The sequence below is a fragment of the Prionailurus viverrinus genome, chromosome F2, assembly GCF_022837055.1.
Source record: "Prionailurus viverrinus isolate Anna chromosome F2, UM_Priviv_1.0, whole genome shotgun sequence".
In the NCBI taxonomy this organism is placed as follows: Eukaryota; Metazoa; Chordata; class Mammalia; order Carnivora; family Felidae; genus Prionailurus; species Prionailurus viverrinus.
In genome coordinates, this window is record NC_062578.1 from 40,509,960 (window position 1) to 40,537,138 (window position 27,179).

The following is a 27,179-nucleotide window of genomic DNA, read 5'->3' on the forward strand; positions in this document are numbered from 1 at the left end:
TCCATTGTATCCCTCATAATTCTTTTACTTCATAACACTTGTAATCTGAAGGTATGCATCCCTTTACGTGTCTCTTTGCTTCATGTCTCTATCTCGTTTTAGGCTCTAAGCTCCTCAAGGAAAAGGATCATTTGATTTGTTCATATATTCAGCACCCAGGAGAGTTCTTGGCATACAGTTGGCAATAAATGAATATTTGTGGAATAAATGAATGGATGAATGAAGAGTATTAGCAACTCCATCTATGAAGAGAAAGACAAGAATAGGACTTTTTTTTTCATTACCATCTTATGAAATTATTATTTAAAATAATGCATGCAAAGCAACTTGAATTCATAAAAAAATAAATTTAAAATCAAGGCATTATTCTTAAGGTAATTGTTCAGATTAACTCGTCAGAGGGTTTTACTAGGAAAAAATTGTAAAATCATGCTTAAATTTTTACAAAATGATACATTTATGGACCACATAATAAACTGAGTATCAACAGCTATGGATTCATATTTTAATGACTCAAACACTGTGATCACAGTGTTATTGAACCAGTGACTTTAACCAAGTCACTTAGTAAATAACTATGTGCTTAATATCCATCTTGAATAACTTGGTAAACAGTGATTGAGCATATATTAAAAACATGCAGGGGCACCTCACTGGCTCAGTTAGTTAAGGGTCCAACTTCAGCTCAGGTCATGATCTTCCAGTTCGTGAGTTCAAGTCCCACATTAGGCTCTCTGTTTGTCAGTGTAGAGCCCACTTTGGATCCTCTGTCTCCCTCTTTCTATGCCCCTCTCCTGAGCTTTCTCTCTCTCTCTCTCAAAAATAAAATAAACATTTAAAAATGAAACAAAATGCATATTTCCTGTTTCAGTGGCATTAACAGGGCTAACTAAAATGAATATACCAAAAAGGGAACTTGCAATTGCAGTCACTTTAAATATCTGTTATGAGAAAGGAGTTAACTACTATTATAATTATTTTTAATTTTTTTTAATGCTTATTTATTTTTGAAAGAGGGAGAGAGAGACAGAGCAGAGTCGGGGAGGAGCAGGGGCGGGGGGTGGGGGGTGGGGAGACACAGAATCTGAAACAGGCTCCAGGCTCTGAGCTGTCAGCACAGAGCCTGACTCAGGGGCTTGAACTTGCAAGATTATGACCTAGGGTGAAGTTAGACACTTAACCAACTGAGCCACCCAGGCACCCCAATGTAATTATTATCAGAAAATTGACCTAAAATTCAGTTTGCATACTTTTTTACCTTTTTCATTCCCCTATGGTTAGGTTTTCTGAGTTCCTGGGGCAATGAATTAGACAATGAGTAAGCTACAACAACATTTTATTACAGAAGGTTCAGAATGTGGTGTGACCACTAGAAGGAAAGAAAACTAAGGAAAGGCTTGGAGACTGACAAAGATGGGGTGGAAGCTGTAATCCACTTGAAGTAAAACTTGGATAGATGTTCAGATGTACCATAGGAAATGGCATGGCCATAAGGATAAGTGAGTAGGCACTTTCCATGCCCAGTTTGCTGAAAAATAGAGAGAATGATCCCTGGTCCTAGCAACCAATGAGGAATATTTTGAGAATAAATTAGATACAGTTTTCCTTTGGTGGAAAAGCACGATATAATTTATGATATTGTTATTATAATCATTAGTCATCTTTGTCTAGATTTATGGAGTGACTCATCCTAAATTAAGCCTTTGGAACAATGAGAAGAGGGAAATTTATGAGACCTACAATGATTTTCTGGTCTCATAAAAGATTGTAGTACTTGATTCTTGAGATGTTGAAATATCTCTGCCTCTTAACAGGAGGCTACAGGGACCATCCTTTGATTCATTATTTGATAAGTGTTTCAGGTCTCCCTCCTTCTGCTCCTCTGGGACTAATAATTCAGCAAGCATTTTAACAGTCACCTTGGCTGTCAATAAATTATTTTAACTTACCTTTACAGTGCCTGCTATTTTTCTCCTTTTCCCATGAGAATAAAAACTGCTACTTTTTTTAATTCCCCATAATTTCTCTACATATTCATTTAATATTCTTGGAGCACCTATAACATCAAAGCAACAAGCTAGGTGGAGAGATATAAGGGGAATAAGATCCTGTCCATCCCTCAAAGAGCTTAGAATCCAGTTGGGGAATATAACTAAGAGCACCAGATCTGGTGGATATTTTCAAGAAGAATGATCAGGTCACGGGGCCTGAATGGATAGAGTGTGAAAGAGGGGAGAGTACAGGTTTTCTCTCCCAGCAAGAAGAGATGGAGAATTGGGCAGATTTGAGGAGGGACTCATCAGCTCAATGTTAGGTGAGGTTGATAAGATATCCAGCAAGAAGCTTGACCCATGGGTCTGGAGCTTGAGAAAGAGGTCAGGACTGGAGACGGAGGTTTGGATTTCACCCAAGGGGAAATCCTGGGACCGCGTGACATTCTCAGTGAGAGAATATGAAAAGAGAGGGAAGATGAGGGAGTCTGATGATTAAAGAGATAAGAAACAAGAGATATGTAATTTTTGGAAGAAACACAAGGGCTAATGAAGAGAAAATAAAGGACGGTAAAAGGTAGAAAACGGCAGAGAGACGAGGGGGGAAGAGGAATCTCGATGTGAGCAGAGTGGAAGAATCACCCTTGGAAAGGAGCCTCCTTCTTTCTCTCCAAGCAGAACAATGAGGAGCAGACACATGCAGACATACTCTGAGGTGAGATATAGGAGACTTAAACAAGGGAGAAACTGTTGGCTGAACAATGGAAAGTTGAATCAGAAAAGGTGTCGTGCTCAGAGAAAAGGACAACGTGTAGAGAAAGGAGCATGGATGTTGGCATTGGCCAGCCCTGGATCCAAACCCCAGCTCTCAAACTCATTATCACTGAGATGTTGGACAAGTGCCTTTCTTGAGTGGAGCCTCAGTTCTGTCTCCTATAGAAATGGCAAGTAACAAAGAAATACTCCAGGAGGTTGTTTCGAGCATTAAGAAAGAGCACATGTGTGAAGCACCCAGCTCCTGCCTGGGCTTCAGTGAGGAAGAATGGTCAGCACAAACTGGGCAGAAAAACAGAACTTGGGCTCTCACACTTGACTGTGCAACCAAAAAAGAAATCCAGATTGCTAGGCCTCACCCAGAACCAGTAGGTCTGGGTGGGACTTGAAATATATGCATTTCTTTTATTTTTTTTTTAATGTTTATTTCTTTATTTTGAGAGAAAGGGAGAGCAAGAGAAAGTGAGTGAGTGAGGCAGGGGCAGAGAGAGAGATGGGCAGAAAATCCTAAACAGGCTCCATGCCATCATCACAGAGCCTGACGGTGTGGCTTGATCTCACAAACCATGAAATCATAACCTGAGCAGAAATCAAGAGTCAGACGCTTAACTGACTGAGCTACCCAGGTGCCCCGAAAAATCTGCATTTCTAATGAGTTCCTAGGTTATGCTGATGCCAGGGGCCCAGGACCACTGAGGCAGGGAATCCTCTGTGAGGAAAGATCAGAGGGCTAAGAGATTTTGTTGGCACTGGAACGCAGGTTCCAGAAGAATGGGATCACATCTCTTTTTAGAGTTATTTTTCCACGAACGCACTGTATCATTTTGTCTCCGGAACCTTGGCCACCTGTCTTACCAGCAAGCACTCTCTTAGAACTCATCCGGCTTGGTGGCTGGAGTGGTGGGTGCAGAGAGAGAGAGAGTAACTTTGAGTTGCCTAAAGAGGGAGATCAAGGAGAGTCCACCCATTCTCAGTGTTGCCCCCAAGGGCTTTGAGCGAGGGCCATCAGGAAGGTGTCAGTATTTGGGAGTGGGGCTGAAGCAACATGGCTTTTTTTAAAAAAGTGGAAACTGTCAAAGTTTATATATTATTTTAATTTTGTTCTGTCTTTTCAATATTGCATGGCCCAGGTGTTTAATATTTCACATGTTTCTCTTTTTTTTTTTTCATCTTAAATTACTTTTTATTTTTCTTATTCCTTTCCCTGGCCCAAAAGTACCTTTATTGCTAAAAATGGTAGTTTATAACCTTTTGCCATGGATCAGATTATCTCTGAGCAATTTCTTTTCCCTTTTTTGTTCCTAATTCCTTCCCATTGTATTATTCAGTTATTCCATTCTATTGCATCCATTATTCACTACTTTTTTTTTTTCAAACATTGATTCTGCAGAAATCGAACACCCTCATTTTTCATTTCTTGGTTGGAGTTACTTTAGAAACTCAACTAGATTATGGCTCCTAATGCACTAATGCTCTGCTGAGTGCACGTTGCCCGGCATTTTTATAAGTTCTGAATATAAAGTCAAGTCAAACCCTATTCCTTTTCAAGATTCTCCTTTCATATATCGTTTAAGAAAATTGCTCAACCATCTAGCTTGCTTCTACTTAGTCCCTGACTCATTTCCTCACTGCTGAATGCCCCATCATCCTTCCTACATTTATATTTTCAGTCAAGGAAAGGAAAGTTAACCTGACATTTAGTTGCAGACTGTCACTGAAACTGTGTTCTGCAGCTGGGGTCTGGGGATGGGGGGGGGGGGCGGCACAAGGATGACACCGGTCGATACATCAGTCAGGCATCACCCGCTTTCTCTTCTCTACCTCCAGTGCCAACGACACCTCACCTGTGCTCTTTCTCATCAACAAGTCAACAAATGTTTATATTTATTCTTAGCTTCCTTTAACATATGGTGCTTAGTCTCTTGCTTTGTGCATAGTAAACACTCAAAAACCACGATAGATGAATGACTGAATGACAAATGAATGGAACACAGACCCAACACAGCCTGGTCCTGTCTACTTGCTTAGCTACTGTTTTACCATCATGCCCCTTTCCTGGGGGTATGTAATTCAGAGACTCCTCCAGTTCCTTAAAAGTGCCATGCTCTCTCACGCCTCTAAACTGTTACATGGGTCACTCCCTTCCTACACCACTTTCTCTGACGAGCACGGCATTCCTTTCTTCTCCAGAAAATCACCCCTGAGCCCCTGCCTGATTGAGTGGTCCTTCTGTATGTGCTGAAAACATCTCAGCTTCTTTGGTCTAAAATAGCACTTATGTTGTCTGCTCGTCTGTCCAACTCCTTAACTAGATTAAGTGCAACTTAAAAGCAGGGGCTGTGTCTCACGCATAATTACAATCCCAGCTCCCACCTTAATGCTCCAATGGTGGTGTTTAGAATGAATGAGGATGTGCTGATATCCAGGTGAAAGGCAAGGAGAGTTGAGTCGGGAGAGCTGCCGTGAGCATGGAGAGGAGTGGAAAGGTATGAAATACGACAGAAAGAATTTTTCAGATGGGACAGTTCATTAGATGCAGGGCAATGGGAGGGGAAAAGTAAAACGTGGCAGCTGGGGGCCAGGGGCTGGCAGGATACCTTCCCATCTGCCGCTAATGATTTCAAGTGCCCATTCCTTTAACAGAGGCCTGGGGATTTAATTTCCTTAACAGAACACCAGCAGCTCTACACCATACAGCCTAGTCATTGTTTTTAATAGAGAAAAGTATTCCTTACTGGAACAAGACAATAAAGTGGCTAAGTTAACTGGTAGCCATTCCAAATAATACAAAGCAAGATACAGGTAGTTTAAAAATAAATTCATAGAATCAAAGAGGGCAGACACAGGGTGTCATTCACCATAAAGCTAGTGTTCTCACTTCTTTACCTTCTTCCTTTCAAGCTGCAGTCCAGTACAGGTATTCCTTTTTTAAGCTTCTTTCCAGCTGTTAGGTGAAATTACCCCTGTTAAACACTGCTGTAGCTTTTTAAGGCTTCTAAAAACAACATCTCAACTCTTAAAATTGCAGGATCTAACTTGTCTTTTTCAGAGTAATTAGTCCCTGCCCCCTGCCCCGCCCTCCCTTGTCTCATTGTCTCCCCTTTCTCCCCTTCTCCCTCTCTCACTCCCATTGCATGTTTGTTCCTGCCATCTGATTTGTCTTTGCATGGATAGAAATGTGTTAGATAGTAACACCTACCCAGACCCTGGTCCCTTCCCATTCTATTTTGGTGAGATTCCTGTGATTTAACACTGGTTCTTAACGACAACATCGGATACAAGCTGGAAGAATTTAAAATCTATGCCTGTCTCATGATCCTTCTTTCTCTATCCCTATGTAAAATCCTACCTTCCCTTCCAGATCTGGCATCCAATCTGTGTCACTCAGCTAACAAACCCTCCTCTTAAATCATAGAGCACATATTTTCTGTAACAATAGACACTGAGCACCCGTCTCCTACATTTTCCATGGAGAGTTCCTCGAGGGGCTGGACTTTGCCCTAGCAGTGCCTGGGATGAGACCGCACACAATAGCCGCAGTAACGACTAGTTATGTTTAACGGCCTGCCTCTGCGTTTCAAGCAGCTTCACACTGTCTTGGGGATAAGTGTTTGGTGATGTTTCTGAGAACATTCCACAAGAAATAGAAGTTAGTCCCGCACATGACAGCTGGCTTCCAACCATGCAGTTTGGACTCCGACTTTGCTCTGATCTAGCTAGAGAGCTAAGTGGCCCGTGTTTTCTCATTGTGCCCTGTAAGATAGCACCATTACTCTTCGTATGAGAAGCCTTCAGGCACTCCCAGCAGCCCAGTATATTAGGAGGCACTAGCACTTTGGTGAGCAAGCCTGTCTCGCCCCTTCTTCCCAAGTAGCTCACTGCACAACCCCGTGCGGGAAGCAAGCAGTGCGGCCCGCGCTGCTGGCTTGTACACAGAGCCGGCTGGAGCCAGCAAGACGGAAGGAGCCGGAGCCGAGAGGGCCGGGACCCGCTGCCTCCGCCGCCCCGCGCGCTTCGGCGCTGGAGCCAAGTGCAGGTGCGCGAGGGCTGGCGTCTGTGAGGATGATTACCCTCATCATGGAAGCTGCCAGACAACTTCAGCATATTCTGTGGCATGTAAACTGCCGAGAAAGAACACTGTCAGCAGTGTCATTTCTAACGAGGGAGAAACAATATATGAAGCAGAAAAAAAATAAAAAAAGATAAAGCCCCAGCCCCCCCCCCTCCACCCCCCCCCCAGCTGTACCCTGAACATCCTGGCAGGGGTCTGTACCTTCCTGCCTGCCCCCCTCCGACCTTGACTCCCTATGGCAGGAAGAAGCCCCCAGAGGGGCCCTGCTATTAGCACTGACATTGGCACGTAGGGGTTAGAAAAAGTGGAAACCATGTAATGGTTGAGCCCTGGAAATCTAGACAGTTGTCACACAAGTCCATCCGTTTCTTGGCCGCCTTCATTTATTTTGTTCAGGTTTATCTGGAGAGTGTCTTGTACCGTATTCAGTTGTTGTTGTTTTTCCTTTTCCGTTGGTTAGTTTTAGTTCAGCTATTTTATTGTAAAAAAAAAAGTTATTTTGGTTAAAGAGAATTTCTAGCCTTAACAAAGGTTTTGAGGTTGTAGAAAGTTTGATTTTTTAAATAAAATTGATTAAGTAGTCAGGATATGGTATACACACATACACATACACATACTAGTGACACACAGATCGACACACATACACTGCAACATCTATTGTCATGTGGCAAATAATAGCCAATGCATTCCATGGTAGGGATGCTCCTTCTGGAAGCCCTTTCCATGTTGACAAACGCCCTTCTATCTTGAACTTCCTCACAGAACACTGCTGCCCATCTTCACTGAAATCTGGCTCTATGAGGTTACCACATCCCCTGCTGCCTTTTCAAATGGGTGTGTTCATTCTCCTACATTCCACACGCCTTAGAGGATGTCAGGATGCCGGCTTCATATCCTCCTTGTCCCCCAACTGTCTTTCCCTCTCTGTCAGCAGAAGTGTCCAGTGTTAATCTCACTTCTGGAACAAGACATATTTGTGCTTATGTTTCTGCTTGCATTGAGGCAGAATGGAAAACATCGTCCCCTCCATAATTCTCATTCCTTGACAACTCTCCATTATTCCAATTCTTGGATTTATGAACTTTATTTTTCTTCCCTAAATACATCATTCTGTTCTTGATCTTATAGTACTATTATACTTATTCCAGTAACCAGAGCATGCTCCCCTTTTAAAAAATGTCACATTAATTGTCTATGCAAAGACAGTTGTTTATTACCTGTATGCAGCTTCCTGATTACTATTTGAGTACAGTCAAAAAGAAATTGGATTTTTTGTGCATGCCTGATTCCCTTGCATGCATGCTTTTGTCAAAATTTTGACACAGTAAATACAGACCTCCTCCATGTGGACCCCAATTGATTAATTAAAGGAGAAATTCATTGCAAAATTGCCAGCAGCTGTTGGCTAGAACAGAGGCTGGGGAGTCATACACCAAAAAAGGCAAGCAGTGGAATAGGACCATTTCTAGAGGATGTGTCTGAATTTTGTGGAAAGTGACTTCTTCTCAATCTGAGCCTTTTTTCATTCCATGGACTATTTAAAATATTTAATTTAATTTCCATGTAAAAACAACTTACAGTAAACATTTTCTCTCTCTCTCTCTCTCTCTCTCTCTCTTTCCTTCCTTCCTTCCTCCCTCCCTCTCTTTCTCCCTCCCTTCCTCCCTCCCTTCCTTCCTCCCTTCCTTCCTTCCTTCCTTTCTTTTTCTGGAACAAACGTAAAGAAGTGCATAACAAGACACATTGTCCACTACCAGCGCATTTCCTTAGCATTGTAAAGCACACCCAGGAACCACAATTCGCTTGGTGCAAGACTGTTGTTAAGACCCAACACCTCTGAGGGAGAGAAAGCTAAAACAGCTTCACTTTGCAATCCCATATTCTGAATTCTACCATCAACAGGGGTGCATGGCTATATGGAATTTCAGATCCACCCCAAAGGGTAGATAAAAGAAGTTTCCAACAGAGGTCAAGAGCAAAGAACATCAAAAATAAGAGTTAGGGGCATAGGTATAATTAGACATTGTGCGGAGGCTGGAGGGGAAAAAGTCAGCAGAGAAGGGGAGTTACACAGGAGAAAGGGTTCAGGGTGAAACTGTCTAATAAGTCATGGCAGTGACAATTCCTAAAGGTACTTCCTGATTCCCTCACAAAAGCTAAAGTTGAAATTTTCTCCATCTGCACTCTACCTTGCCAGGAGCTCATAAATCTAGGCTCTGACCTCACCATGATGGAGAACTCAGCTGGGACAACAGGTTTTCCCCCGAGCCGCTGCACACGGCACCAGGGGCCACCTGTGAGTCACAGCTTGTGGGAGGTTGAGGAACATCTGGCCGAGCTCATCTCCCACCACCACCAGCGGGTGTGACTCTATGTTACTTGTGTCTGTTTTAAATGTGCCTCTCTCTCCAACACAGCATCTTTGCAACATCAGGATGTTGCATAATGCCTGAGTGGAATCCAAGAACCAAGCCACACATGTAGAACTATGAGAAACCACATGTGGGAGAGAAAAATAACTCAGCTTGAATATTATTTTTCTCCTCAAAGCAGTAAATGTGTTGGAGACCACATTGAATGTTTGATACAGACTGAGAAAGGGCGTGGATGTCTGTGCTTATAAACTTCTGCACTAAAGGGACTTGGGGTATGTTTTCAAACTAATCTTCATAGTTACCATTCATCGAGTACCTACTAAGTGTTGGACACCTTATAAACATTATCTCTGATTATCCAATATGACCACAAGAGGTTATTATTATGCTCATTTTTCTAATGAGAAAACTAACTGCTGAAATCATAAATGACCCATCAAGGTTCCACAACTGGTAAAGGGAAAAGGCAGGTTTGGGCATAGTTTCTTTTGCCGAAGTTCGTGGTCTTCCTCATTATGCTTTTTTCTACGTCCATCTAGAAATGCTTAAAGTGACTAGTGTTGATTCCCTGTTTGCTCAACTCTATTAAGTAGGCAGAGTGTCCTTTTCTTCATGGAGCTCATTGATCCTCAGCTACAGTGGGTAATAAATTCACCAAACCTGCCCAAAATTTACCTCGATTTACTCTAATGGAGTCTACCATATCCTGTAAGTAGAGAAGCAGGAGTACCACCAACTCAAAGCCAGCTCACAGCAGTAGCTTTCAGCAGGACCTTTCCTGCCTCCCTTACTCTCCTTCCTTTGCACTTTGTTCCAGCCACAAAGGTCCAGAAGTCATAGGTAGCAAAATGAGGGAGAATGAACTAGGATGCAGAGGGCAAAAAGAGAAGCCAGTCAAAATCCCTGCCTAGTCACAAACTTTGGGCCTCCAATCTCAAAGAGACTCAGCCTCCAGTTCCACATTTTGAGGGGAAAGAGGTCAGAGGGCTTTTTTGTGGTTTTTTTTTTTTTTTTTATTGTTTTAACACCAGAGTTGATATATTATGAATTTACTTGATACTGTGTTTGGGACTGAATGGCACTATAGGGTCTCTTATTACCTACCTAAAAGTGACTAGAAACTACAAATACCGAAGTGAATAGAATGGAACATGACCCCTCCACAAAAGATTTGAGACCCTTTTGGTCAATACCAAACAAGATTCAATGTGAAAATATTCCAGTCCAAATAAGAGTGATTGGGCTCTGTTTTACCTCTTGGCCAAGGGTTCTTGACCCCAGGTCCATGGTGCCTTAAAAAACACCAAGGAACATTTTATGTATATATGCACATGTGCATTTTTCTAGAGAAAGAATCCACAACTTTTTTATCAGAGTCACAAAAAAGATGAAAATTATTCCAAAATGAAGAACTTCTGGAAGCCCAGGGCAATCTTAGACCTTGGCTTTAGATCTGGTTTATATCTCCTTCAGATGCACGACGGGTCGGTACCCAGCCAATCTTATCTTAAAGTTTACCTAAGAGGTGGGACACAGATTGAATCATGCTCCAGAAAGTCCTTTGGATGAGATTCCAGGACATCTACAGTTTAGATCAGGAGAAGATAAAAACTAGCTTTGAAATTCAGGATATAGTTTTCTAGGTTATAGAAACAACATCTTCTAATAATTGGTGGCTCATTGAGGTCACCTCTATTCTGATTATATTTTGACTCTTTTCAAGTGAATTGTGATATGCATGTTTTCTGAACCTGTGTTTTGGCATAAAATGCATGTAACTCAACTGGTTTGGTTTCCTGATGCTCAGTTTCTGGTTACTAACCTTCCAAGGCCTTAGCCTTTCTGTCATGTCCACAATTAGATTAGGTGATGCCTGGTCTGCCTGTTCTAGCTGCATCCTGGAAGGAAAAGCTAGTCCAAAGCATCGGGTTTTAAGTAAGCCGATATCCCTACCATCCCCACTCACCCAAATTATGGGTACCTTTCCCCCCATTTGATGCCACTGCAGCCTCGGGCAGCTAACAGTCACAGGAAGTGAGTCGTTGGCATCCCAAGCTAGAATTTAAGAAACGCTTGCATAGAACATCATAGGATATCGTTAATTTGATACACAGCAAAGTAATTGGGCAAACATTAACTCTCTTTTAAGAATCAAGCACAAATAATAAAACTTAAATTGATCTACGAAAGAGATCAATTAGCTGCTAGAAATAATAGTTTACAGTCAGTTCTCAACTATCCATATTCATAAAAAGTGGCAGAGCTAATCGAACACGGCAGGTAATTTTCAAGTCATTAGTATTTGGCTTTAGAACCCTTTATTTATTTATTTGCATCCAAGTTACTTTCCTAATAATGTTTTGCTTACATTAACATTTAAATGAGGATGGAGCTCCATGCAAGCAGCTGCTGATTGCACAGGAAGACAGCCCATATCCATACCAGGTAAGAGTAGTAGAAATCAAACGAGAGATTAACATTTTACTGTGGATTAAATTTTCCAAACTCAAATAATTGAGAATGAGCTCTAATCCTCTTGAACATGACCTCTTCAGAAACTGCTCTCTGACCTTCCAGTTAAATACCCCTGTGTGTAATTCTTTGTTAAATCTCTGTTTTCCACACTAGAGCCTGAACTCCAAGGAGGCAGAACAGAGTCTGCCTCGTTCTACATTGTACCCCCACACCTGGAAAGTTTGTTGGTACATAGTAGGTGCTCACCAAATGTTTGTTCATTGAATGCATAAAATCTGCATCACTCTTTTAATGAAAAATGAGAAAAACTTATCCAGCATTACACAGAATATGTAATCAGGTCCCTAAGAGAAAGCCTGATCTGGGGATGGACGCTCCATGAGCTGAGGGACCCCACTGGTCTGGTTCACTGCTGTGTACCAGCTTGGGGTTCAGTGCTTGATACACTGCACGTATGCAGCGAAGAGAACCAGGCCAGTGGCCCTGCCACCTCCACTCACCCAAACCATAGATGTGTTCCCTCCACTTGAGAGGTTATCTCAATTGTGTCCCTAGCCGTGGCGTCATTGGCCAGCTAACAGTCACAGAAGCCGTTTGGGACAATGAATGAGAATAACCAAGAAAAAGCTGCAAGGCTCTGACTGCACATCTTTCCCACCAAGTTGCAGAGAGACAAAAGGGAAACGCGACAGAATTTTAAAGAGGGCTGGTAAGTCTAAGAGATAGCATAGATTCGCGCATCTGGGAACAAACAGAACCTAGTGTTACTAATGTTTGTTTCTGTGGTATAGGCATTAGGGTCTATCTGCTTCTCTCTCTCTCTCTCTCTCTCTCTCTCTCTCTCTCTCTCCCTCCCTCCTTTTCTCCCCTCCTCCCATCCTCTCCTCCTCCCCCTCTCCTCCTCCCTCTCCCATTCCTTATCTTTGTCTCTGTCTAAAGTTGGCCTAATCTCTATTCATCTACACTTGAGCTATCTTCCTTGGGCATATCAGGACTTCTGAATCTGTGCAGCCAACCCATCAAAGTATTCTTTAAAAAAAAAAAAACGTTTTGTTACTATGCCACCCTAATGTTTCCCTCATGTCGAGTTTTCAGAATGGTAACCTTGACATCAGAATAAAAGCAATCAATCAGTGGTATGCATACTTCTGCTCTGGAATCCAGTGGGGGACCTGAGAACAAGTCAATACAAGCCTTACTAGTAAAATGAATGGACAGGAAATTTCCATTCATGAAAACAATCTTGGAGACCACCCAGTGTAGTGTCCTCACTTTACGAACAAAGGAAATTGAAGCCCAGACAGGCAAAACCACCATAACTTTGCAGAACTCATGTGAGAGCCCAAGAGTCATCTGGCTGACAAGGGAGACATTTTCTATTTGTGGCTACGCTCTGACTCGACAGATAGCTTCTTCCCCTCATCAGGTAGTCAGACACCTCCTCTAGCAACCATCCTATATACCCTAACTTTCAGAACCAAACTCCTAGAAGTAGAATTTGGTACCTACTAAATTTATTTTCTCCCCTCAATCTATGGCCCTATTCAAGAATAGCTATTCAGAACCTCCTCCTCCTCCTCTCCCAGCTCTTATCCAGCTGCCAAGAGATTTGCTTCAGATTCCAGAATTTAAGTTACCACGCCCCTCCTTCCAGATACATGGATCCACTTTTCCCCTTGGAGAATTTGCCAAAAGCCGAAGTAATAATCCTAACAATCTTTCAATTAAGTAAGATAATATTTATTACTTTTAACCTAAAGGACCCTTGTTCAACAGGAATACAATTTCACATCTGTGCAGATGGGACCCAGCTGACAGTGGACTCAGCAGATTGTGTGAGACTTGATAAAATCACCTTCTTCTTCCTGACATTTGAACAGCCCCCTTCTCCTGCCATATGTAGCCAAGAAAATAAGCCAGAGCCTGGTGCCCTAGTGATGAGCTGGCATGTGGCTCCTGGGTTTGTCCCCCAAATAAGCAACGTGTTTATTCAAAGGAGTTTATTTATTCTGCCTGCAGAATAGGCAAGGTGTCAGCCAAAATGAATCCTGGCCAATTATTCATGCCATTCAAATTATGTGACATCCTTGCTCTATCCATTGCCTTAAAGTTGGAAAGGAGAGGACAGGCCAGCTCTTGACTAGAAAAGTCCAAGCTTTGCTGTTGATATTTGCACAGTCACCAGCATCCTAGGTGGGCAAGGGAGACAAAGAAATGTCTCAGCCCGGACTCCATTGAAAACAGAACCGGACAGGGGTGCCTAATTTGAAAGGTGAAGTCCTGAAGCAGTGAGAGTTAATGAAAAGAGAAGTGTGACAAGGAAGGTTACAGAGCCACAGCGTGTCACTGTACTGGCCACTGCTTTACCATAAGCCTCAAAGACACACAGCTGGTCGCTCAGCAGGTGCAGCTACTCAGCCACCTGGGATGTCTCCAGACAGGCTGTGCATCGAAGCTGCTCAAAGCAGTCCCTTCAAAGAGGAAGGAGGGGAAATTTATCTGCATGGCTACTTCCCCTCTCTAGTCTCCCAGATTCATTACAAAGGGAGTTCTTTTCCCCAAATCCCAAGTCATGTCACCTAGCTCCCTCAGTAGCTGCTGAAGAAGCCCATCCCAGTACCGCAGTGTCCTGCTGCATCCAAGCCTGGAAGTGGTCGGAGGGGCCAGAGACCCGACGGGTTCAGCTGACCGGCCCCAGGTGGCAAAATTGCACAGGCCCGTGAAGGACCAACCAATCTGTCTCGGTGGCAGCTGAGGGCCTGGCAAGCAGGTGCGGTTGGGGATGCTGATGAGGTGCTGAAGATTATAGCATGAAACGGCAGCTAGGATTACAATCATATCCAAAGCACAGAAGTAGATCTTCCTTCTTCAGCTTTTGCCAAATATCTCCTTGTGCTGAGAACCTGGACTGTGTCCCTAATGACAAAAGTATAGCAGACATGCCAACCTAGGCATTACAAAATCTTCAGTCAAAATGATCTGTTCTGCTGGATGCAATAGTGTTTATGTGCGTGCTAAACCCGAGAAACAGACCTTGTGATCTATTACAAAGACCACCAATGAGCTCCTAAGTACCAAATCCAATGAGTACCTTCCAATGTTTACTTAACTTGACCTTTTTACAATGTTTCACACAGCTGAACATTTTTTTCAATAGGAAACGTTTACCTTCTTTGGATTCCACATGCAGATCTCTTCGATTCTCCTCTACCTTTTTTGTCTCCTCTGGTGGGTACTTTCCCTCTGCTAACTCTCAGCCTGATGCACTTTTTAGTCTACATGTTCTTCCTAGGGAACCTCATCTGCTCCTCTGTGCTGAGGATTCCCACAGCTCCAGACTTGTGAGTAAGACATGATCCTGGCAAAAGGAAAAAGACAAAAGGTATCAAGTATTATGACAGTGTGTATGAAATGCTATGCTAAAATGTGTTATAATAGAATGTGCACACAGAACACACTCAGCCTGAAGAATCTGCTTAAACCAATTCTGAAAGGATAAGAAGGAGTTATTCCGAAAGATGAAAAGAGGGAGAAAATCCCAGGGAAAAAAACCAAACAGAACACAGGCCTAAGACAGCATGGGATCGGAGAATAAGAGATGAATCTGAAAGGAGACCTGAAAAGGCTACAGAGACACGACTAGAAAGGCAAGCAGGGGAGGGTCATAAAAGGCCTGACATGACAGGCCGCAGCGTCTGGACTTCATCCTGAGAGCAGGATCAAGGCAGGGTCAGCTTTCTATTTTATAAATATTCCTTTGTGAAGACGGGCTTGGAGGAGATGCCAGGGGAGGATGGAGACCAATGGGGAGGTTGTTGTCCCACCCAAGCAAGACACTCTAAGACATTAAGAGTTTGGCAGTAATGATCTTCTTTTCTCCTATCTAAAGTAACTCGTACAAGGTAAATCCTGAGCTGATTCCAACATTTTTGTCTTGATACTTATGGAATAATGAACTGCTGTCTTGATTCTCAAACATTTACTTGATTTCTGGGTATCCCAGGCAACTATTTGTTCAGGGTTCTCCAGCAAATCTGGGAAATAAAAAGTATTTTGTAATGGCCCAAATCACCTATTTTTCTATCATTTTTTTTGTTCATTAAAAAATGTTTATCAAATAGTTATAGGAGGAAAAGTCCTCTTTCAGTTACTGTGAGTTATAGAAAGATGACTAAGACGCAAGTCCCCAGGAAGTAATATTTCAGTGGGATGCAGTCAGAAAGAGCATAAACTGCAGTGTGCCATGCATGGCTGCAGAGGAAGAAGGGGGTAACTATGTTTGGGAGCTTTGATTCAGGCTCGAAATGACTCGGATCTCAACTAGGCAGAAATGAGGGGACAGATATCCCTGACAAAGTCCCAAGGGCCTGACATCACTGTTGAATGACTAGGTTTGGTCAAAGTTGCAGGTATCTAAAGGAACCTGGTAGAAAAAGAAAAATGGCGGACAGTTCAGGAAGACCTTAATATCCAGGTTAAGGCAGTAGCAGCCGAGCTGCTTAAGCAGACATCTTTTGGAGCATCCATGTGTCTCCATGAGGGCACAGAGCCATCTGCAGTGTACTGACTCAGCAAAATTATTCCTACAACTGTTTGAATTGAAGCAAATTGAGTCCATTTTCACATCGACAGCACTGCCTTGTTATTAACCCTAAGAAGACGAGAACTTTCTCACAATCACTGCTGTCAGAGCAGTTACCTTGGCACATCCTCAAATGTCCCCAGTTCCCTCATGGCGCCTGGATACGAGACAGCTCCATGAGCCTGCAGAGTTGTCCAGATGTGTGTTTCTTCTCACTTACAGGAAACTCCATTACTTTAAATTTTAGAGGCCAGGGCCACTATTTTATGAAGCCTATGTGAAGTCAAAATTACCTAATAACACATCGAGATGTAATCTACTTAAACCCATGGGGCCGAAAATGCACTAGTTACGAGACAAGTTAATAGGTTAAACTAACATCCTAAATTGAATTCACTGAGGAGACCTAGAAATAACTTCAAGAGGCTCATTCAGGGAACCCTGAGGAACCTTACCTGAAAGGTATGACTACAGAGAAAAAGAGAGAGAGAGAGAAAGATAACAGAGAATCAGGGACCAAGAACAAAGTCTCTGACTTCAATAAAGGTCAAAACAATATACTCCAAACTGTTCCAGACAGATAAAATAATCTGTCCAAAATTAAATGATATTATGTATGGTCATTGTTGTGAATCTTTATACAACAACTTGGCAAGACAGAGAGGGAAATATTTTCTCTCTTAATTTGGTGGTATAGTCTATCTACCTCATGAAATGTTAAGGTGAAAAAGTCTCAACTCTTCCATTGTTAATTTATATCTATCCTGGGTTTCTATCTGGTTTGTTGTTGTTGCTGTTTGTGTTTGTCTTCAAAATGTCTTTGTCTGGATACCATAATTATATGTTCTTATCAGAGAAGAGTCCTTACTATGTTCAGCTTACTCCTTACTGTGTTTTAATTCCTTCCTCTTCTTGTGGCTCACCTGACCTCCTCTTCCCAAGGCCAAAATGGTGGACAAGAGGCAAGAACAAAGGAATCAGAAAGATACTGTGATAAGCGTGCTAACAGAAATGGCTCCTATCTTCCCTCACTTCAAAACTAAAGACACCTTTACAATCCTGGATTTGGAATTCAGAACCACTTTCTCCATCTTGTTGTCTCCTCCCAGTGAGTTATTATCACCTCATGGGAGTGTAGAAGGATAGAGGGTGAGCAACCTAGACCACGTTCTACATGGGACCCCGGTTTTTGTTGGTGGTGGTGGTGGTGGTGGTGATGGTGGTGGTGGTGGTTTTTGGAGACAGAGACAGACGGACAGACAGACAGACAGTGCACATAAGCAGGAGAAGGGAAGAGGAAGAGGGAGAGAGAGAATCAAGCAACGTGGGGCTTGATCCCATGACCTGAGCCAAAATCAAGAGTCAGGCACTCATTCACCTGAGTCACCTAGGCACCACTTGGCAACCTGGTTTTACTTTGGTGTGTAGGAACCCCAGAAGTTAAAGGTTGCTATATAAGTCTTCTGTCACTACTATAACAAATTGCCACAAACTGGGTGGCTTAAAAAATAAAAATCATTTTCTCACAGCTTTGCCAACCAAAAGTTCAAGATCAAAGCCACATTCCCTCAGAAGGCTCTAAGGGTGAATCCTTCCTGGCCTTTGCCAGCTTCTGGTGGCTGCTGGTATTTCTTGAGTTCCTGGGCTTGTGGCTCCATCATTCCAATCTCTTCTATGTCTAATCATCGCCTCAGCTTCTATGTCTTTTCTACCTGTCTCAATATCCCTCTGCCTTTCTCTCATAAGAGTAGTGTCATTGGATTTAGGTCCTACCCAGAGAATCCAAGATGATCTCTTCATCTCAAGATCCTTAACTTACTTTCATCTGCATTGACCCTTTTTCCAAATAATATCAACAGAGTTCACGAATTAGGACATAAACCTATCTTTTCGGAAGCCACCATTTGTATGGTTTTACAATGTCCACATACTAAGACATAACGTTCTTGCTGGTTACCAGAGCCTTGCCTCAGGGAGTCAAACACTCTCCCAAGCCAGCCAGTGCCACAAATATCATCCCAAGTCTGAGTCAGAACACTTGACCAGTTAAATGTGTTTCCAAGACAAACAAATGGAAGCCTGCTCCTATTTGAGAGTTTAGACAAAGCCGGAGAAACATCAGATGAGCAATTCTTTCAGCAGGACATAGAAACACTTTGAACACTAGGATTTAGGTACTTCATTTACATGCCACTTGTAAACTATTTTAATATGTACAGGCTATTGTTAGTGTGAAGTCTTTGGGAAGAAATATGCTCAAAGTGGTAACATTTTACCTCAAAAATGACATAGAACCCTTTGCCTTCGTGTACATTACATTTCAAAAAAAGGTAGATATTATACTGTCTTGTACCAAATGCCCTCAAGATTTTTTTTTGAAACCATAATATAAAACATCTTTTTCTCTGGCTCTAATCCAATTTCTTTGAGTGATGTGTAAACCGTACAATTGTTTGTAGCTCTGTGTCAGTATCCATTACTTTTGAAATGACCCCTACATTTCACATTCTATATAACATTTTCCTGTCTTCTCTGGGAATTGCAGAAGATCCTTCGTAGACACACTAATTGCTTGTGACACCCACAGTCCTTTTGAACACTGACGTTTTCTTGGTGAACCAGTAAATACTCTGTTATTTGGAGAGGACATTGTTGCAAAACACTTTCCCTGATTCTTGCTTTCTACTTAAACATCATAATCACACAAGGCTGAGTTATAGCTTCACTGCTGCCCATGCATATTGTACTCTTGGCATTACAGGAGCTTCAGAAACTGCTCAGTCCGTCAAAGTACCAGTAATGATTTCTTTTGTGGGTATATTAATCTCACAGAAACTAAGCATTACATTTTAGACAATAAAGCTTGCAAAAGACCTGTCAAATCTATATTTTTTAAATGCTTTATATTACGTTCTTCCAAAACACACCCCACTGCATTGACCTTTAAGCACATTAACCTCTGCAGGGAAATTTCTTAAATCCACATTATATGCATAAAACCTCTAATTCAACATTTAGCGAGGAAAATAGATCGTAGTTGGTGCTAAAATGTCAATGAGTCATCCACATCTGACAGTAGATTGCTGAATGACAAACAATAGCATTAAGCTTGTCTTAAAAGAAAATGTAGCATGGCTAAAAACACTGTTAGGTCCAAGGCAAATGTTCAAAAAATAGGCACTCTCTAACACACCAAAATCTGATTTACGAAGATTCCTAAATATAAATTGGGGGTTGCAATCTGTCACCGGCACCAACCACCATGACTTACTCAGCATTGTTTCCCCCAACCCAAGTTGCAGTTTCTGGTTTTTCCTCCTTTTTGGCCATCAAATAAATACCCTTATTTGCCCAACCTCCTCTCCTCTCTCTCCCATTTCTTGGCTTTCAACTCTTCACAATTTGGTGGAGTTTAGACAGGTCTTCTTTCTTTTTAAATTGAAATATATATTCACATATAACGCTGTGTAAGTTTAAGGTGCTCAACATGTTGCTCTGATGCATTTAGATATTATGATTGTCTTTGAAGCGTTGGCTAACACCCTTATCATCACATAATTGTCATTTCTTTTTTGTGGTGGGAATAATTTACATCTAGTCTCTTAGCAAGTTTGGTGTTTATAGTACAATATTGTTGTCTATGATCACTGTGCTTGTGCATTAGATATCCAGGACTTCTTTCTCTACTAGCTGTACATTGGGTCTTCTTTCTGAAGTATCCACATATCCTTATCTCCCTCAGTCCCACGCTTCTTCTCAGCCCTCCTTCAAATCTTTGTGGTGACTTCAGAAAATATCCATGCCCTCTTTTCTTTTCCTTACTTTGTTCCATTTATGAGTTAAATAAACTCACCATAGGCACGACTGGGAAGCATTAAGTGTGGAGTCCCGCAACATTGTAAAATCAAAAGAAAGGAAAGCCATACGCTTACAAGTGAAATAGGGCATAGTAAGTAATCAGCATCTTGACCACTTGAGCCCTTCAAAGCACCTGCAAAGGCTTCTCTCTCCAATTTAGCATCTAATGTCCCTCCGGTTTGATCGATCTGCTGCAAGTGCAGACATTCAAGATAAATTCAAAACTATTTCGTGCCTATTTGTGACTTCTCTGTTTTACTCACTAGCATTGTACACATATTGTTTTCTCTCCACTTTTAAAAGTTTGACTATACACTAACTTGTTTCACTGTGCTAATAAGGCTTTGTAAGCTTTCAAATTAGTTCCATCACATTTGGGATCCTTTTCCTGTCAACAGATTCAGTCAAAATGCAAATGAATGCCTAAACAGTGACCCACTGTAAGTCGATGCTATATTATTCAGTGTTTTCCCCATAGACAAACTTCATCTGTTCAATGCTGTGTCTAAGACTAAGAGTTGCTCATTTTTGTGTGTAGATTTTTTTTTTTGGCTACCCAAATTTGAAAGAGTTAATGATTTCAAAGATTCAGAATTCCCTAAGCCCCTTTCAAATTATTTTCTCTTCCTTATTTCCACATAGGCGAACAGAATTCTGTAAATCTGCTTAAAAGGCGATCCTCAATAAGAAATCTGGGGATTTAGAGGAGGGGAATGTATGGTCAATTTGGTGAATCTAAAATCTCCTATTTTATAGCACACGTCTATATTCACTGTTTCTTTATTCACTTATTTGCTTCTTTGTTGTCTTGCCTACTAAGGAGTGAGCTCTGTAAGAGTGAGGATCTTGTCTATTTTGTCTTCCCCAGTGTCCCCATAAAGTTGATATTCCAGAAACAATTTTGACCAAACAAAATATTTAATTTATCAGGTATTTTGATTATTTAGGTTCTGGTAGGCTTTGCCTTTGCCTATTTCATCATTTTAAAAAGAAAAAGAAGACCTGAGCATGTGTGTATGCTAGATTTAGAATCCTGGAAACTAGAGCTGGAAGAGATCCTAGAAATTGTGTCATTTAAAATATTGATTTTATAGCTGAGGAAACAGGGTGATAGGGAAACAGCCTAAGTCATCTAATGCCCAAGGCCCCTCACAGCTGGATAACGGCCAGGATGCTATCCTAGCCCTTAAACCAGTGAAGTCTCATAGGATGAGGTCTCCCCCGGGGACACAGAGCTTATCCTTCCCGTAGGAGCTGGTGTGATCCTGTTGGCTCAGCAGAACATATGTAGATCTCTATTTACAAAATAAAACAAAAAGTGAGATAGAGGATTGTGTGATGAAAGTAGAATATCGTCTTGCATTTCTTTCATTAGGCAACATTATTTTCTGCATTATTTTCATTTAGCCAACAAATTTTTACGTGCCGGGGACAGTGGCTTAGGGGAAAACCAAAACAAAGAGCACAAGCACCACCAGATGCACGAGCCTCGACTAGGTCCAGATCTCAGACACGTCTGAGCTCGGGAGGGAACGCAGGGCTCCAACACATATACACTGCAGATTCCAGTAAACAACGTGTTTTCCTAGTCATTGTTTCAGTTCGTCCTCACAGCCACCCTCTAAGGCAGCAGGGAAGACATTGTGTCAGTTTTACAAACAAGGAACCTGAAGGTGAAGGTCATTAGTAAACTGCTCAGGGTCACAGAGGTAGCTGGTGATGAGAGACAGAATTAAGTCCTCTGATCCCATGACAGTTCAATGTATGTCTTCACTACTCAAATGCATGTACTTTCTTAGTCTCACACTATCCTTTTTTTTTTTCCCTGAATTCGTTGGATTTAAACGTACCTTCTATACGTCTATCCCTCCTGTCCCCAGATCAGGATCTGAGCTCCTGGCTAAGATGTTTACACACTCTTTATTTATTTATTTTTTTTTGTGCCTGAAAAATAGTAATGATTTTCTCTCTTTAGTGCTCTTCATAGGGAATGCATTTCTCTTAGGAGTCTTCAAAACGGTTAATTGACAAATATCATAAGCCCTAGAAGAAAACAGCAGCTTCAAGATTCTGTGGTTTCAACGTATCCGTTGCAGAATATACACTGAAATTTCCCCTTCTCTCTCTGCTACCCATAAACATATATGCACACAGTGTGATTATACCACACTCCCCTTCCACCTGAAATTGTTATCTCAAGCACTACTGGATTAGCCTAAGGCAAATATAATGGAAGCCATGGGTGGGGCCGAAGTGGAAGATCACCGGGGATATACCACAAGAAAAAAACCTGAATAGATGTTGCGGTGGGAACAGAGGCAATATACAATGGCTGGATCACTGAAGGGGGATGTTGGCAAAAAAGAAATAGTCAAATAGGAGGAACCTTAGGAGATGCTAAAATAAGAGACAAGTTGCTGAGACTAGAACAAAGGTACACTAAATAGTGCAATTACCCCTTGTTGCTTCTGATAATCTCTGTAGTAAAATGCCAATGGGGTACTTCAGTTTTGAAGAAAACCATGTTGGTAAGAAGGCAAAGTGTGTCTTCACTGTCCTTTTTTAGGGACCCAAGGCACAGGCAGCTCTTCTCATGTGGCCACAACCATGCTAGCTACAGCAATTGGTAGGGCCGGTACAAATAGAGGTTCCTAACTGTGTGGCAAGGCTAAGTTGTCCCATCCTCCCTACCCCCATCATTTGGCCCCTCTGAGAGGCCTGGGTGCATCCTGCATGTCTAAGCTCCATTCACTCTTCCCTCTGTTCTCGCTCTCCCCCCTCTCCTTGTCTACTCCTTAGATCTATGGGTGCACACACCCACTGTACCACAATCCACTCTTATGAGGACAAACTGTTACCTTGAAAGCCAGCTCACAGGTTTAACCAGGAATTTTGAATTCCCCAGAGCATGGTCTAGAAGAGGAGCTAGGCACTGGGTGGGCACATCCCCTTGGCCATCTCCCCACTGTGTCCTGTCCCCAGTAAGAGCAACCAGAAGATATCCATGAGTATTGTGGGACCAACACGGGATCCTGACTGCTTGGGGCTAGGGGTTACATTGAAACCTGGAGCCATGGGGGCAAAAAAAAAAAAAAACCAGTAGGAGATTTGCAGGTTCAGAAATCCTGACGTCATCTTCACAAAACCAGCAATTGTGGCTTGCAGGATTTCTGACCCTGCCCAGCTTCCTACTGAGACGATGAGGGGAAAAAAAGTCACAGAAATTGTGAAGGATACGTTTAACCTGTAAGCCAGCCCCCATCTTTTAGACTTAGACATGAAAAAAGGGCACAAATGTATCCCCCAAATTAAAACAGATGTCTTAGACAATCATAGCCTAAAACTAAATAATCTCCCCAGCTTTATTATCTTATGCTTCTATTTTCCATTAATTTGAAGAGGAACTTTCAACTTTGGATTGTAAAACAATTATGAGAACAATGGAGGCTTCCTTTGGTTCTTCCCTGGAGGTAAAAGCCTAAAAGCAGAACTTTAAAGAGCCTATCCAGCTTGTTTGTTAGTGTAGGGAAATGGAGGTTAATTAATCTAGTTTTGGGAATGCTAGATAATATCTATGTTCAGTTGCTTACACATTATGCTGTCCAATTAATTTCTCCCAAGGACTTTGATACAAGATTATTCAGCTCAAAACTTCTGGCTTGAAACTCTTCAAGGTCCTTGGGGTGACCACGAGAAAGAACATATTTAAGAAACTATCACCTTCTTTTCGTCTTTCATCCTGGTTGGAAGCTGTGCTCTTCTCAAAGGTTAACGAGGTTGCAGAACCTTCAGGGAGTGTGGCCAGGACACCCATTTCAATTGCTCTCACGTGCTTCTCTTATTCAATTCTCGGAAGCACAGTCTGGAGCTTGTGCTCCAAGATGCCTGCCTTTCAGCCCACCAGGGCTTCCTTCAGAAGCTGGCTGGGCCCAGAAAACAGTCAGACGCCCTTGGAATCTTTAAGTGGTTTTCTGACAGAAGGTTTAGCCATTTCTTCTCCCGGTGCTCATTTTAAAGTTAAGCACATGAACACACATTTTTTGAATCCCAAAGAAGACTTTTAATTGATTCCCTGAATATTTTAAGGTCTACTAATTCCATTGATGTTGCAAACACTGCAATTCATTCCAGCTGCTGGTCTAATCACATTCATTAACAGGCTTATTTTTACCTGCCAGCTAATATTTTACCTTACATCAATAAGTCTTCAGTTTTCTAGTAAAATTGTGTACAAAATAAAATGGATCGCCCGACCTTCTGATTGTTCCACAGGAGTTGGGTCAGCCAACATCCCTCCTTCTGAGACAATAAACTCAAGAATGCACATGCTACTCATTTGTGACAGACAAATACAACGTTAGATTATTCCAAGGGCAAGTTTTTCTAGCATAGTCTACCAAGTTAATTTTTTCTTTTATATTACATAAAATAAAAAAGGAACATAATTGGTCACTCAGATGTAAACAAAAGACCTCACAGTAGGTTAAAATAACTCCTATGCCAATGTCCTCTATAGGACATGGTTTCTTTTCAGTAATGATGTTTCATTAAGGTTTAACCATCCATGATGTCTTTGTCCATTCTTGTGTATGGCAATAGGCTTATGAAAAAAAAAATGGCCCAGAATCGAATGTGTAGCACGTGTCATTAAAACATAGAACAGGTAAATGACCCACATGACAAGCCAACCAAGTCTCTTGGGATCATTTGCTAGTGCTTTGTGTACTGAAAGAAGAAGCAGGAAATCCCATCCACTGAGTTCAGAGCTAGATCTCTCCAGGTAAACGCTCATTAAACAATAAGAGTCCAAGAAATAATAGAATTATGGTTAAGAGACCACATGGCCTTGACTTCTAGAATTGCTACATATGAACTGTGAGCTTGGGTAAGACAAGCTGTGTGAAACCTACATTCTTATATTAAATATAAACTAAAATTTTGCATGTAAGGTGCTTAATACAGTACCTGACGTATAATAAGCCCTCTAAAACTGCAAGCTAAAAGAAAAAAAAAGTTGTATTTTGTATTCAACTACCATCACATCTCTTAAACTGGGTTTTATGTCCTAATCACAAGCCAAAAATTTTTCTACAAGGCCATAGTGACATTATTTGACTCCCAACTCACTACCTCATTATAAAAACATCACTACACGGGTGCCTGGGTGGCTCAGTAGGTTAAGCATCCAACTTAAGCTCAGGTCATGATCTCAACAGTTGGTGAGTTCGAGCCCCACGTTGGGCTCTGTACTGACAGCTCAGAGCCTGGAGCCTGCTTCAGATTCTATGTCTCCCTCTCTCTCTCTGCCCCAGCCCTGCTCATGCTCTGTCTCTTTCTGTCTCTCAAAAATAAATAACTATTAAAAAATTTTTAATGATAACAAACAAAAATATCACTACTCCTCTCATTATCCATTTCTGCCCTCCCATACTCATTTAACTTCAGCCACCCCGGCCTCCTACCTAATCTTAAAACATATCAGGTACAGTTCTGACTGAGATTCTTTTTATGTACAGTTCCCTGTGCCTAGAAATAATCTACTAGCAGATTTCTTCATGGCTTATCCCCATAACTCCTGTATGTCTTTGTTCAAACTTCAATTATTTAAGGAGGTCTTCCCACATCACCCTCACTTAAAATTCTACCCTTGCTTCCCAACCTTCCATATATTATTTCCCTGCTTTTTCTCTGAAGTATTTATCACCATCTGACATACAATACATTTTAGTTGTTTATGTTTTTGTTGACTGTCTCCTCAACAGGAATATAAGTTTTGTAAAGACAGTGTCTTTTTTTTCTGTTTTTGTAAGTAAAGAAAGAAGAAAATAACAAACATGAAACACAGAAAGGCAAAATAGTCGTGCATAGAACTGAGATACAAGACAAAAAAAAAAAATAGCATAAAAGTTGACAAAGGATTACATGGAGTTAAAGTATTTTAAGACCACTCTCATATCAAGAAAATGGATAAAAAGAATCAAAAAATATCAGTCTTTGATAATTTAAAAATACATATTGTATTCTTCAGGATAACCACTGAAAAAATAATAATTGTACAACTACCAAGCTGACATGATTAGGGAAGTGGGACAAGAATACATGACTAAGAAATAATCTATTGAAACACAAGGCAAGAAAGAAAGAAAATAGGAGCATAAAGAAAGGTAGGAAAATTGAAAACAGATATAAAATGGGAGATTTAAACAAATGTATCACTGATTATATTATAAGCTCATATTAAAAGACAAAAATGGTGAGGGCACCTGGGTGACTCAGTCGGTTAAGCATCTGACTTTGGCTCAAGTCATAATCTCAGTTTGTGAGTTCGAGCCCCGCATCAGGTTCTGTGCTGACAGCTCACAGCCTGGAGCTTTCTTTGGATTCTGTGTCTCCTCTCTCTGCCCCTCCCCCATTTGTGCTCTGTCTCTCTCTATCAAAAATAAATAAATGTAAAAAAAATTTTTTTAAAGAAAAAAATGGTCATATTAAAATTTAAAATTTATAATATGCTGATTATAAATAATATATCTGAAAATAAGGAACCAAAAGTTGAAAATACAAGGATGGAAAAGATACAACATACAATCATAAAACAAAAAGGTTGATTAAATTATACAATACCAGACAAAGTAAATAAAATACATAACTAGAGAAAAGTGGGAAATGTCATATGAAAGGGGGTTAACCATCTTAATCCATTATTAATTTGTATTTACCTAATATCATAATTTCAAAATATAGAGAGACAACAGAACTACAAGGTGAAACATAAAGCCAATAATCATAGTGGAAAACATAATCACAATCTTCTCAGTAAATGGTAGAATAAAAGATAGTAAATACTTGGAAGATCTGAACAACATAATTAAGAGACTTTAAGTAATTGACTTGTAGATAACAGTACCCAAGAACTGCAGAATATACCTTCTAAGGCACATACCAAGCATTGACAAAAATTAACCATATGCTGAATCATCAAGAAAAACTCAACAAATTGCATAGTATTTAAATGATCAGAATATGTTCTATTCTATTAAGCTTGAAATCATTAA

At 41.2% G+C, this 27,179-nt stretch overlaps 1 long non-coding RNA gene across 2 annotated transcripts in view; it reads right to left on the reverse strand.

The window, feature by feature from the left end:
* The window catches only part of LOC125156738 (uncharacterized), a 256,694-nt gene that overhangs the window by 61,006 nt on the left and 168,509 nt on the right, over positions 1-27,179 (reverse strand). For both annotated transcript variants that reach the window (XR_007148752.1, XR_007148750.1), the window contains exon 2: positions 14,856-15,045. This is a non-coding gene — a long non-coding RNA (uncharacterized LOC125156738). The remainder of the gene's footprint in view (positions 1-14,855; positions 15,046-27,179) is intronic.